Genomic DNA, 13815 nt, shown 5'->3' with positions numbered 1-13815 from the left:
CAGGCTTCTGCCAACTGGGCAGAAACCAGAAAGCTTTCTAATCTGGTGCGTGACTCTCTCCTCCTTCATCACCTGCTTGCGTCTCCCAGACTCCATGATTCAGAATCAAGTTAAAGATTGTCTGGAAAATCTGCTTTGACATAAAAATCAATAAAAGAAAAGGAAGGAGGAATGATTTCAAGCTACAAATGATATAATTCAGGGGTGAACACATATGGCTTCCTCCTTTAAAGACGATGGAAGGTGGGGGTCTGAAGTGTTAATTCAATGAAATTACAATAATGATTGTGCCAGGAAATTTCTGCCTGGGTAACGTTTGGGAAAATGTGCTCGGACAACAGATGAAATAGCCATAAACGTCTCCCCCTCCCCAACTCTTCCTGGATTCGGATAGTCTCTCTCTTGTTCCCAGGTCAGCTCAATGAGCATAACGTGGTCAGTGCCTCATCAAAGGACCTTGTAAAGCCTTGTAAATTTATACCAGGTTTCTATTGTCTACCAGAGTAAAGTAGATATAACATTAATAATGGCAGGGACTTCTCAAATTCCCCCTGCTTGTGTAGTTCTAATTTCCTTATGGAAAATCTCTACTTGAAGGCCATCAAATTCCAAGTCACTAAGCCATAATTTTCCTGGAAAATGGACCCTCTTACACGGGGCCCCATTTCATTCTGTGGTGCTTCTCAGTGAAGCAGGGCCTGGTCGGGGGGTAAGCAGCGCTGTGGTGAGCAGAATGGTCTGCTGGTTAAGGTAAAGCCTTGCGGAAGTAGTTGAAGGGTGTTTGGACAAAAGGAGCTGAGCTGTGTGAGCTGTGTGACCACAGCTGTGTGGAACAGAATAACATGCCAGACCAGGGCCAGATGATAAGTTGTTACTGGGAAACGCGTGAGTGTGATACATGAGGATAAGCCTCAAGAAGGTGAATGTCAAGATGTGTATTCTTTTGTAAGCACTAGTGTTTACCCGCTGTCACCTTTGGTCGCCCTAGCTTCTCTGTTCCTGTGCCTTTCACCATTTTAGGAATGACTATGTCATGGTGGATATTGGGAAATCAATATGATCCCATCCAATCCTTGTCCCAGGTGGACTGATTGGAGAAAGCCAGTGATTTTGGCCAGGAATGTGGATCCGTGGAGCCAGAATGTTGGGGGTTGGAGGTAAGGACAGTGTCAGGGATCTATTTTCCAAGAGGGGGTCAGAAATTGACTGAGGTCAGGGTGGCACCCAGGTTTGGAAAGTGCCTGAGCATCTGGCCCCTAGTGGTCAGGAGGTCAGAGTGTGGCCAGGGAGTTAGGGATTCCCACAGGAACTTGCCTACCCAGAGACATGGTGTCTTAGCAGGGGTCTCCCGAGCATGTCATTAAAACAATAGCAAAAGACCCAATGCCGGTAATTTTCTTAAGAAGTTGAAGTAGATTCAAGATGATGTCTTTTTTTTTTCCTTCCAAGATGATTCCTTCACAAGAGCTTATTGACTTTGCATTTTGGTGTAAGGGAAAAAAGATCAGGGGTACAGATAGCCCACCAGGATTCACAGGGACTATCCCCCCATACGCCGCTTTCCACAAGGGAAAACCTTCTGTTAATACCTGCAAAATAAAACATTGTGCAGTGTTTAACTTCCACGCATTTTTTTTTACAGGTTTTCATCAACATTTGAGGAGCATATTATACATGTAAATAACAAGTGTCAGGTGCATTGCTGAATGGAAAAGATTGAGAATTGCCAATTTAGTGTCAGAAGCTGCAGCCATGGATGTTGAACGGGAAGGGCTGGGGAGCAGGTGATTCTTTCTGCTTTTGGGTTTCACGATCTTGGTGCTCAGCCCTGGCGGATGTCTGGGTCATAGACCAGTCAGGAAGGTTATCTGCTGCACCATGGTCTTCTCTTCCAGAACATAAATCTCTCCTGCTTTAACTCTTTCCTTCATTACGGTCTAAAATGGCTTCTGCTGCTTCTGACTGCTCAGCGTCCTGGTTGAGGTGAAGTCTGGAGCCTGGACACCCCTTCTCTGGTGACATCTTTCCCTGCCGCAACTCTACCTGCCACCCCACCAATCTTCCTCTACTGTTCCTGGCATCCCCGTGCCTCCTGTGCTGGAAAACTTGAGCAGAGCACAGGAAGGGAGAGCACACACCAGGCACATACCTGGTTTCTCGCCCCCTTTGCTCCCTCTCCCTGGGTCCCTGAGGCTTACAATTCTGACGTCTCTGTTCCCTCCTCAGTAACAGTAAGTGACGCCATTATCAGAATGTCAGGAACTCTGATTCCTCTGACTCAATGCTCCCCAGCTATGCCCCACCCACAATTCTAATAAATACTGATTGCTATTTATGACACACATTTATAGGTTCATGGGAGAAATTTTGGAAATGCAGATGAGCACAGGGAAAAAAAATGGAAAGCCACTACCGGTAGGAAGGAAACTCGCTTTTGAAAGGGGATGGGATAGCATCTGTTTGAGCATTTCTCCCTGCTTCTACCTTTACCACTTGGGTTAGCCTGGTCTCTGTCCCCTTCGGCCTGCCTCTCTCCGTGCCCCGTGGAAGCTGTTGACACAGCAGGAAGCTGAGTAATAATAATGCTGGGGTTGGAAAAACTAGCATTGGAATCAGACCAGCTGGTGCATAATTTCAGGGTGGCCTACCCGATCCTTGACGACGAGCTTTCTTTCTTTTTTCTTTCTTATTTTTTAAATATTTTATTTATTTATTTGAGAGAAAGAGAGCACGCAGAGAGAGAAGGAGAAACAGACTCCCCACTGAGCAGGGATCCTGATGTGGGGCTCGATCCCAGGACCCCAGGATCATGACCTGAGCCAAAGGCAGAGGCTTAACTGATTGAGCCACTCAGGTGCCCCAACGATGATGCTTCTGAGTGTCTTTTACTCATTTGTAGAAGGAAGAGGTGAAGAGCTTCCTTGAAGCTTGGTGGGGAAGTCATTGTATGCCCTGTCACCCAGTAATAACCAACTGCATGTCTGGTCTGCATAAGGTCCAGCTCAAGCCTTCTCTTCCTGCGGGTAGGGGGGATGGGGTAACTGGGGGCCGGGCATTATGGAGGACATGTGATGTGATGAGCACTGGGTGTTATATGCAACTGATGAATTACTGAACTCCACATCTGAAACTAATAATGTACTACATTTGGCTAATTGTATTAAAAAAAAAGCCTTCTCTTCTTTAGGTAGCTTTTTCTAATCTGGTCCACAGTGACCTCCAATGACCTCACAGAATTATTACATGATTTGTATTTGGCTTTTTACCTAATCCTGCCTCCTTTCTCCTGGCCAGCCCAACGGGTACAAACTCACTCGGCTGTGGACTCTGCTTCTGTTTCTTCTCTTTTCTCCTGGGCAACCACACAAAATGCTTGCCAACAACATTTTTGGAACAACGCAATGTTAACACTGATTAGGTGTTATGGAATCTGTCCTAGAGCTTGTCAAAACTTGGTGAAATTGTCCTTCGCAGGCCATACCCCTGTGCCGGCCATGATGCAGACACTTTGGGGACACCCCGGAGTGTCTGAGGTTTGGGATTTGGTGACTGCTCAGATCAGCTGCCCGCACCAGCTCAGTCACCCAGGGCTCTTTCCCTCCCAGCCAGGTGGTGTGTGCATCCTTCTGATTCATTGTGAGTTTGGGCATGGCCATGCAGGGGCTCGGGAGTCGAGATGCTGATCAGAGAGGCCTGGAGGGGGAGTGCCTTTGAGTGAAGTCTGTGTGTCTGTGTGCTGTCCATCCCTCCCCATGGCCGTGGGAGGGAATGGCAGTGGGTACTTTCCTTCATTGTCCCCTAGCATTGTGATCATAGTGGTACCAGGGGCTGGAGGCATCTTTTCCCATGAGCTTTTGTCTTTGGACAATCACCTTAAAAACACATGCAAGGAGAGAAAGGTCCATTCGTTATCCTTGCCATGATAAAAATTCTAACTACCATTTGTACATAGAGTGTCTCTTTTGGGACTGATGCAGGAAGATAGCACACTCTTGCCCTCCTGGGGTGTGGGGGCAACAGGGAAGAGGTCACAGCAGGAGCAACCACAGAACTCCTTTGTCACAAACTCTGCCAGCCATCGCTCTCATCCCAAAGTGAGGCTGGCGCGGTGAGTGCTCGGGTGTCTGGGCAGGAGTTAACCCCAAGCTTGTCCAAGCAGAAGGCTGCCTCCCTCTCTGATCTTGTTCTCTGACAGCTGGGTTCTGTCCCAGCAACCCACCCCCCCTTCCCCAGGAGGCCAGGGTGTGCAGTAGGGTTGCTGGCCTCTCGTTCCTGCTCATCAGATGGGCTCTGTCTGCAGGGTCCGCCCATCGCCCCCCGTTGCCGTATGGAACCTGGAGTTCTCCAGATGCCCGCCATGCAGCTGTCATCAAAGTATTTTCAACCCTGTTCAGTGTGTACCCAAAATCCAGGGAGAGAAGCTACACAGAAACATTTGGAGGAACCAGAATGCAAATGGAATTATTAACATTTGTGGTGGGGGTGGTGGTATCTTGGCTCAGGATCTGAGCCGAACAGAACCCTGGGACACGAATGGATTATTTGGTCTCTTAGAGACCCCTCCGGTTTTGCAATGTTCTAAGTCAAATGTGAATGAGAATGGGAAGGGGTAGGCCAAGTGGGTAGAAATTTGCTCCTGGTTATTAGAAGGAAATTCAGAGTCATAAGAGTGAAAGGAGCGTTCTCAGATCACCGTGGCCTGGCTCCCTCAGGCGTTCTGAGGAAGGTGGATGGTGAAACCGGAAGGCTGTATAGTGCCAAGGAGTGTAGGAGAAGAGGGTGGCCTGTGGGTGGGCAGACCAGAGCGGACTCGAGACTCACTAACAGAGGTAGGCTCTAATGCCCTGATGCTAATTCTAGATCTGTACTCTGGCAGGTCTGAGGCCACCTGCCTACATTATGTACTGTTAGGGCTTGGCTTGGAAAGATGAATTTTCCAGGGACATGATTAGCGGTGGTTCCTGGCCCCCGTGTTAGCTCAGGGCTGCAGGACAGGTGCCATTCATCCTCATACAACGTTCTGTTCATACTTAACAACCCTACAGTTCTCCTAGGGGTCACTTCCAAGGTTTTAATGGTCCCATTAGATAAGACAGTCATTTCTTTCTCCCCTTGCTTTTTATCTGGATCACTGGGTTTCCTTATCCAGGGAGAATGGTCATGGTGTGAATGTTTGTGCCCGTTGCTGGAATGCACTATGATCGTATTCTTTTTTTTTTCTTTTTTATGATCGTATTCTTGGTGAGGGATGTGATGGGTGGATTTTGTTCCATTGATCTTTTCCAGGAGCTATGTTAGTGTTCCAGAGCAAAGGAAATCCTGGAGAAGTGCTCTCAAGGGGAACTTATGAAAAGACATCCCCGAGGATTCTGACCTGTCCTGCTGAGCGAGGTGGTCTCCTCATTGAGTTACAGAACTGTGGTGAGTAACTGTCACTGGTCAATGAGCTGAAGGATAGAGCTGGGAAATATTGTTTAACCACCTTTGGGGCTAATAGGGGCTAAGGTCATCTCTGCATCACTCCAGGAAATAGGGGCTAAGGTCATCTCTGCATCACTCCAGGTGACTTGAGGACATCCTGTCACTGTATCCACACCTCACTGTGTTTTAGAGGTTCAAGAGTGAATGGGCTCTAGCACCCAATTGAACATGAAAGCCCAGGTGAGGATTTCTGTGAAGACGTGCTTTTGCCCTAAGAAGAGTAGCAAGTCTTGAACCCAGGTCACAGATGCCTTAAGGTGTCAGTTTCTGCCTCTCAAGTTATTAAACGTTATTTTCCACCACATGTCTTGTACATTATTTTTTGCATAATCCCTATAATATAGGGACAGGTGTAATTTTGTATATTCTCTATAAAATGTGTGAAGATACAATTAGCCTTACTTCCTATATGGGGAGATGGAGACTCAGAGCAGAAAACTTACTCTTTTAAGTCACACATTTCATCGCTGGTGGAGTCTGGGGCACGAGTTCCTATCTCCTGATTCTCAGGTACACGCTGTTTTTGTTAGACTCAAAGTATTAAAGAACCCAGACTCTTTGGAAGTAATGAGGGATTCCAGAAATAACCTTAGCAGTGCTTAACGATTTGAAAGACCAAAGGATCTGAGGCCAAAGAAGATTGAGATAGGTGACCTATTTCATTGTATAAATTTCCATTAACTTGGCTAATAATAATTGATGTCACATTGGTCCATTTCTATATATTAATTAAAAACACTTGAGATTTGATACAGGGTCAAAATGACACTTTGAATTGTCTTTTACATTGTGCTAATCCCCAAAGGAGAATCCCATTGTGACCATGTTTTTGTAGAATTGATTAGATGAAGAGAAATGTATTCAGGTGTCAAAGGCTACATTAGGAATGGTTGCTAATGAGCTAGACCTCTCAGAGCTGCCTGGCTGGGTACACAGTAGGTGCCCAATGAGTGCTGATGGTTGGCTGGATTGATCACGTTTTCAGTTAGCCTTCCATCCCAGGGAGCATGGTGCTTTCATGTGTCAGCTAAAATAACATTCCAAACATATACATAAAGCCTATAAACTTTAAGACGCATTTGGAAAATTTTCAAACCTACAATAGGTAAAGAGAATAGTATAATAAACTCCAAGGTATTATTTTCCAGATTCAATGCTTATCGATATTATGCTATTTTTGTTTACTGATTCCCCTTACACACACAGACACACACACACACACACAAGCAAGTTGGGCGGGGGAGACAGAAAGAGAGGGGGGAAGAGAGAATTTCTTTTTGACTGGGGTACTCTAAAGGAAATTCCAAACACCATATCATTCACCTGTGAATACACCTGTATATATCTCTAATACACAGTGATTTAAAAAATATATAACCATAATATCACCATCACAACAAATAAAGTCACAATCCTTCCTTCATATCATAGGATATCTCTTTTATGTTTAGTGTTCCATGATTGTCTCCAAATTCTGTTCTTTTTGTTATGTTCTTCAAATTAGGCTTCATACGACGTCCACACTGCATTGAGTCAATCCGGCTTTTTTTGGTATCTCCTTCCATCTACGATATCCGTCTACGATAGTAGTTAGATAGATAGAAAAGATAGATAGGTCAAGAGACTTAACCAGATTCAGGTATTTTTTTTTTCTTTTTGAAAAATACTTCATAGATAAAATTGTGCTCTTTCTTGAACCTGCAACATTTGGAAAGAATTCTGTTTCTTGTGTATGTATTTATTCCAGGTCCTGGTCCTTGGACAAAACTGATCACGTGAACAATGTTTGGGGGAAAGGACATGGAGCTGTGGTCCTTCAAAACACATCAGCAGTCGGGTTCCTGCAAATCACAGCCACCCAGGACACTACCACTGGGTAATGATAGAGGCTTCCGGAGGCCGGGCATCGCTGTCACAAACTCCCTCAGGGAGGATTTGAGGGCAGAGCAAGCCCCCAGTTCAGGACCCATTTTCTCTTTACACACAACTCTAAGAAGCTTCATTTTATTCTGGGGACTCGCAGGGAATAGGAAATAAAATTGGGAGGAGTGGGTGGTCTGGAAACAAGGTAAGAGATGGATGACAATGGGCATGAAGGAGGGCATGTGATATGATGAGCACTGGGAGTTATATACAACTGAGGAATCATTGAATACTCCATCTGAAACTAACGATGTACTCTAGGTTGGCTAATTGAATTTAAATTAAAAAAAAAAGAGAGAGAGATGGATGACAGCCATGTGATCTGGAAGAGCACAGAAGAAACATGAAAAGCAAAAACAAGAACAAGAGAAGGGACAGAGTCCAGGATACACTGATAGAGAGTCCAAGAAACTTCCTCTTCCTCCAAGAGATACATCATGTCTGCTTGTCTACCTGTACTCTTACTACATCAACCTTAGGGCAGAGGTACTGTTATAGTCTTTGTTTTGTTTAAAGATTTATTTATTTACTTTAGACAGAGAGAGAAAGAGTAAGCCCATGAGTGGAGGAGGGGCAGAGGGAGAGAGAGAGAGAACCCTCAAGCCAACTCCCCCCTGGGCTCAGACTCCCTACACGGGGCTTGATCCCAGGACCCTGAGATCATGACCTGAGCCACAACCAAGTCAGACACCCAATGGACTGAACCACCCAGGTACCCTTGTACTATCATGTTCTGTATGTTACAGATAAAAAACAACATTAAGAAATGTTCCTAACATCACCCAGTTGGGAAGGAAATCCCCAGGAAAACTGTCCCATTACTCCACCATCTAGTACTGGCTCTGTCTAGGTGTGCGTGTGACACTGTGCATTTTGGAAATTTACTGGCTTCCGCACGGAATGGGAAAAATAAAAAGTTTGTAATTGCCTTAAACAGTTTCAAGTTCCTAGAAAATTTATATACAGTGAAGTACAGGTATAAATGTTTGGAACTCCAAGAAATTTTACAAACCAGAAACACAGAGATGTTACAGCAGTAGTTAAATTAATGGATTGATTTATCTTGAAGCATTATATGGTAACTTCGCGATGATGTTGATGTTGCCTATTCTCTTCATTGGCCTGGATTTTTTTTCTGTGGTTTTCAAGAATTTTCAGTGAGGTGTTGGACTACCAGAGCCAGCAAGGTCTACTCAAGAATCCAATTTTCTGTCCTTTCTCATCCATAATTCAAGATTGGACCCGCTAGGGCTGGGCTCCCCATCACATCCTATTGAAGACAGTAACTAATAAAGAAATGATGTGTGCATTTGTCTCTTCCTGCAAAAAAAGAACTGATGGGAGCCCTTAGAGTGGATAAATTCTCCATGATGAATGTCTTACCCAATTCTTTCTGAGGGTTAGGGATTTGGGGAAGGTAAATGCTTCGTCATCGGAAATGACGCTTTGGAAGTCACGTTACCTGTCTGAGAGTCTGTCTTCTGGAGCCCATCTGAGGGACAGAAAATAGAGAATCCAAGTTAGAAGTCACTGTCAGGCACATCCAGTATAATCTGGGGCAATTTATGGGGAAGAAATAACCCTGTGTTCAATTCATCAAGTCCTCAGGCCTTTGATAAATAACCTTTTTTTTTTTTTTTTAAGAGAGAATGGGAAAGGGAGAGTGAGCAGGTCGGCAGAGACAGAGAGAGAGAGAGAGAGAGAGAGATCTTAAGTAGGCTCCATGCTCCGCACACAGCCAGATGCAGGGCTCGATCTCATGACCCTGAGATCACGACCTGAGCTGAAACCAAGGGCAGATGCTTAACCGACTAAGCCACCCAGGCACCCCGGTAAATAATGTTTGGTCCTCATAGTACTCACTCTGAATGAATGAGTGATTTTATAAATATGGTAACAGTTCAGATAAAGAAAATCTTTTGCTGCTCAAAGAACGTACCTTCAGCTCTCCAGAAAACGTAGCCGTCTAGCAATGATTCATATCCTGACCGTTCCCACTAACCAAAGTTTTATTCTATTGTGCTTTTGGAAGAAAGCACCTTTTGTTCCGCTGGCAGAGAGAAGTCTAGATCACATGAAGTAGTCTCACCTGGCATGACATTTCTTCTGTGCCTTCAACAATTTCACAGTATATTGATTCTTCATTTCAGCCTCAGACACAACAGTTAATTAGCTAATCTGGGTTTTGATTCACACATATTAAACACCATCTTTTTTGAGCACCCAGAAAAACCCCCATTATGTGAAAAAAAAAATGGCATTATGGCCAAAAGAATGGTGTGAGATTGTCTTTTACTTTGGAAGAAAAGGAGGTAATTAGTTTGATATATATTTTTTCATTGGTGAATGTTAATGCCATTTTCACTGCTGAGGGAAAGGTGAATGGCTGTGTCCAGTCACTGTTCCTGGTTTTTGTGGCTCTGACATTATATGAAAGGAGTTTGGGGAAATGAAATGGAAGAGAAAGGCCTCAGTTGAATATGTGGATAAGTAGTGTTCTTAATACTTCAACAGAATCTAAAAGACTTTGCAATTCATATAGCTTTTCTGAAAGGCTGCCAAGAGGGATATTTTCAATAGATTGGTGGAATGAGGAATTAAATGTAGATTATTCTGGAAAAGATTGGAATTTAATATAACATTTGAACAGGTTAAATTTATATCAATAAAATACCAGGCAGAGAATGGGACCGTTTAATTTCCAGCACACAGAAGACCTATAATGTTTCTAGAAAGGATGAACGTAGCCGAGGCTGCTGCTTACGTGGCTTCTGTGTTCATTTTCAAAAGCAGCCTGGGAATTTCTGCCATTCTTTGGGATTCAAGGCACTGGCAATGCTGTGGTCAGATGTGATGGATTACACAGCCAAATTTGCTTGAAGTTTGTGGTTCATTAATCCAGCTCTTTGAAATTCAAAGAACTGAAGTGATGTCATTTGGAATGTATATCACAGAAAATTAATGGGGTTCCTTGGTCAGAAGTGAGAATGCAGACAATGTGACAGGGTGCGGGTGGGGGAAGGGATTGGTGTTACTAATGGCTGAGGAGTGGAAAGCCTGGTTTCCAAAGGGAAAGCCTGCCTAGCCATTCAGAGCCCCTCCCAGCCCTACCACATAGGCTCTGAGGGGGGACCCTTTTTGTGGGGCAGCCTTGCCAGGAATAAGAATACACAAAGTGTTGCTTATTCAGATGGTTCCCCAGAATTCAGGAGCAGTAGAAGCAGTTAAAAGTCTTAGTCCATCTAATTCAAATCAGCAGATTTGACTGAATCATTTCCCCCACCCTCACCCCCCAATCTCTAATCCCTCAGGGCCACCGTTCCACCTGGGTCTTAATGGCAGGGCTGGGATGGGCTGGACTGAGACTGGTGGGAGCCCTGCCTATTAGGGTGGCGTGCTGACACTGAATGCTTCCCCGATGGACTGGGCTTCGAGGCCTGAGGCCTAGTGGCAGAAGGGAGACTGATTCACTGCCAAAGAGGTGGGCTGGGAAAGTGGGCTAAGAGGAGGTCTCTGGAAAGATCCAGTGAAATAAGTGAATGGGAAAGGAATGGCCATTTAAGGAGCTTGCACTCTGCCAAGCTGGATGCTAGGAGCTGTCACAGTTCATTGAATCATTATAGCAGCTGTCTGTGCTATCAATAGAAATACAGCCCTGGTGCAAAGTGGTTGCTTGACAATTTTTTTTTTTTTTAATAAAAGCAAACAAAGACAAGAACAAAAACAAAAGAAAACAAAAACAAAAACCAGAAAAAACACTCCAAAACCAAAGAATAACAAACAAACAAACAAAAAAACTCCAAACAAACCCTAAAAACCACAACCCCTAAGACAAAAATGAAAAACCCCAAACCTAAACCCAAACCCCTCAAAAACCCCAAAACTGTTCAGCTGGATAATCATATTGTCCTTCCTTTTCAAAGGAGGATACAGACTCAGAGACTTACTTGGATAGCAAGAGAGTTCAGTTCTTTGTATTTTGCAAGCTGCAAAAATGCTCTTCAGATGTTATCTTTCATTACTGTATAATGGAATAAGCCCATTTCCTTAAAGCCTTTGCTTCTGGAAGTGCCTGGGACATTGTAGCAACTCAATACCTATTTTTGATTGAATGACTCATTGACCATTGGGCAACAAGGGCTGATGGCTACTTAATGGGACTGCTATTTCACAGGAAGGGAAATGAAGATTTATACACGTAGACACCATCCACTGTGTGGGGTGAGTTTCCAACAGCATGTAAGAAAGTTGAAGTTAGTTGTTTATTAAAAGAGGCAACATGAAATTTTTCAGAATTACTTTCCCCTTGGAAATCTTAACTTTGGCCTAGACCCCTTGAAAACTCCCTAAGGACTAAAATGTACTAGTATTTTTATTGGGTAACAATATAATCTGGAAGAGTGAAAAATTTTCTGTTTGACAGTGCAGATGATGGTTCTATTTCATATTAATAGTCAAATCTAATGTGGATAGTAGTTTCTGTTGCCTACATGTTTATTAACATTTGAGTGCGATTTGAAATTGATAGCATGTTTTATTGCTTCCTCGAATAGTAACGACTCTTTCGCTTTAAATACATTTATGATATTACACATATATTTCAAGACATAATAAAAGTAAATTTATAAATAAAATTCCAAACAGCTTTATGCATTCTTATTTCTAACCCTCACTTCGACTTAGAGTCTGAGAGTCTTGGAGGTAGCCACTAAATGTTAGTCAATGAATTGCAGCTTTTAGAATCCAGAAAGAGTGAGCTTTGAAAGAGAATCCCAGGACTCTGGGATGTTCATTCTCTCCTGGCACCATCTTTCTCCAGGTAGAGAAAGTGCAAGATTTTCTCAGTCCATGTTGGGCTCCCATTTACTGACTGGAGCTGAGCTAAGGTAGAATTTACTTTTTTTTTTTTATCTTTTTTTAAAAATTTTTATTATTATTTTTTTTTAAATTTATTTTCAGCATAACAGTATTCATTGTTTTTGTACCACACCCAGCACTCCATGCAGTCTGTGTCCTCTCTAATACCCACGACCTGGTTCCCCCAACCTCCCACCCCCTCACCTCTTCAAACCCTTCAGATTGTTTTTCAGAGTCCATAGTCTCTTATTGTTCACCTCCCCTTCCAATTTCCCCTAACTCTCTTCTCCTAACTCCCCATGTCCTCCATGGTATTTGTTGTGCTCCACAAATAAATGAAACCATATGATAATTGACTCTCGCTGTTTGACTTATTTCACTCAGCATAATCTCTTCCAGTCCCGTCCATGTTGCTACAAAAGTTGGGTATTCATCCTTTCTGATGGAGGCATAATACTCCATAGTGTATATGGACCACATCTTCCTTATCCATTCGTCCGTTGAAGGGCATCTTGGTTCTTTCCACATCCTCTCCAACACATGCTGTTTCCTGTTTTGCTAATTTTGGCCATTCTAACTGGTGTAAGGTGATATCTCAATGTGGTTTTAATTTGAATCTCCCTGATGGCTAGTGATGATGAACACTTTTTCAAGTGTCTGATAGCCATTTGTATCTTCATTGGAGAAGTGTCTGTTCATATCTTCTGCCCATTTTTGATATGATTATCTGTTTTGTGTGTGTTGAGTTTGAGGAGTTCTTTATAGATCCTGGATATCAATCTTTTGTCTGTACTGTCATTTGCAAATATCTTCTCCCATTCCGTGGGTTGCCTCTTTGTTTTCTTGACTGTTTCCTTTGCTGTGCAGAAGCTTTTGATTTTGATGAAGTCCCAAAAGTTTATTTTGGCTTTTGTTTCCTTTGCCTTTGGAGACATATCTTGAAAGAAGTTGCTGTGGCTGATATCGAACAGATTACTGCCTATGTTCTCCTCTAGGATTCTGATGGATTCCTGTCTCATGTTGAGGTCTTTTATCCATTTTGAGTTTATCTTTGTGTACGGTGTAAGAGAATGTGGAGAAAGGGGAACCCTCTTACACTGTTGGTGGGAATGCAAGTTGGTGCAGCCTCTTTGGAGAACAGTGTGGAGATTCCTCAAGAAATTAAAAATAGAACTTCCCTATGACCCTGCAATTGCACTACTCGCTATTTACCCCAAGGATACAGATGTATTGAAAAGAAGGGCCATCTGTACCCCAATGTTTATAGAATTTACTTTTAGGTAAAAAGTCTCTGTATGTTTTTCACAGGCTAAAACCAACCAACCAACCAACCAACCAACCAACCAGCTAACCAACCAACCAACCTTTATTCATGGAAAATTTTGATCAATTTTGATCAATACAAAATGGAGAGAGGATAGATTTATGGACCTCCCCCTCCACCCCAGATCTGACAATTATCATCATTTTGTTCATCTCATTTTACTTCTTTCTCCCATTTATTTATTTTGCATTATTTTAAGACAAATCCCATATTATTTCACCTATAAAAAG

The 13815-nt window shown here is 43.2% G+C and overlaps 2 long non-coding RNA genes across 2 annotated transcripts; one reads left to right on the top strand and one right to left on the bottom strand.

The window, feature by feature from the left end:
• The first annotated feature begins 664 nt into the window (after window positions 1-664).
• Window positions 665-7477, top strand: LOC125105425 (uncharacterized). The gene is made up of 3 exons (XR_007128895.1): window positions 665-750; window positions 5287-5421; window positions 7229-7477. It is a non-coding gene; the product is annotated as an uncharacterized LOC125105425 (long non-coding RNA).
• On the bottom strand, window positions 6771-11486 carry LOC125105424 (uncharacterized). The gene is made up of 3 exons (XR_007128894.1): window positions 11352-11486; window positions 8867-8896; window positions 6771-7059 (listed from the first exon to the last, which is right to left on the bottom strand). It is a non-coding gene; the product is annotated as an uncharacterized LOC125105424 (long non-coding RNA).
• Between the last annotated feature and the right edge of the window lie 2329 nt (window positions 11487-13815).

This window comes from Lutra lutra, chromosome 7 (assembly GCF_902655055.1).
Source record: "Lutra lutra chromosome 7, mLutLut1.2, whole genome shotgun sequence".
Taxonomy (NCBI): domain Eukaryota; kingdom Metazoa; phylum Chordata; class Mammalia; order Carnivora; family Mustelidae; genus Lutra; species Lutra lutra.
Note: the sequence above shows the minus strand (reverse complement) of the source record. Positions and strands in the feature narration are given on the sequence as shown.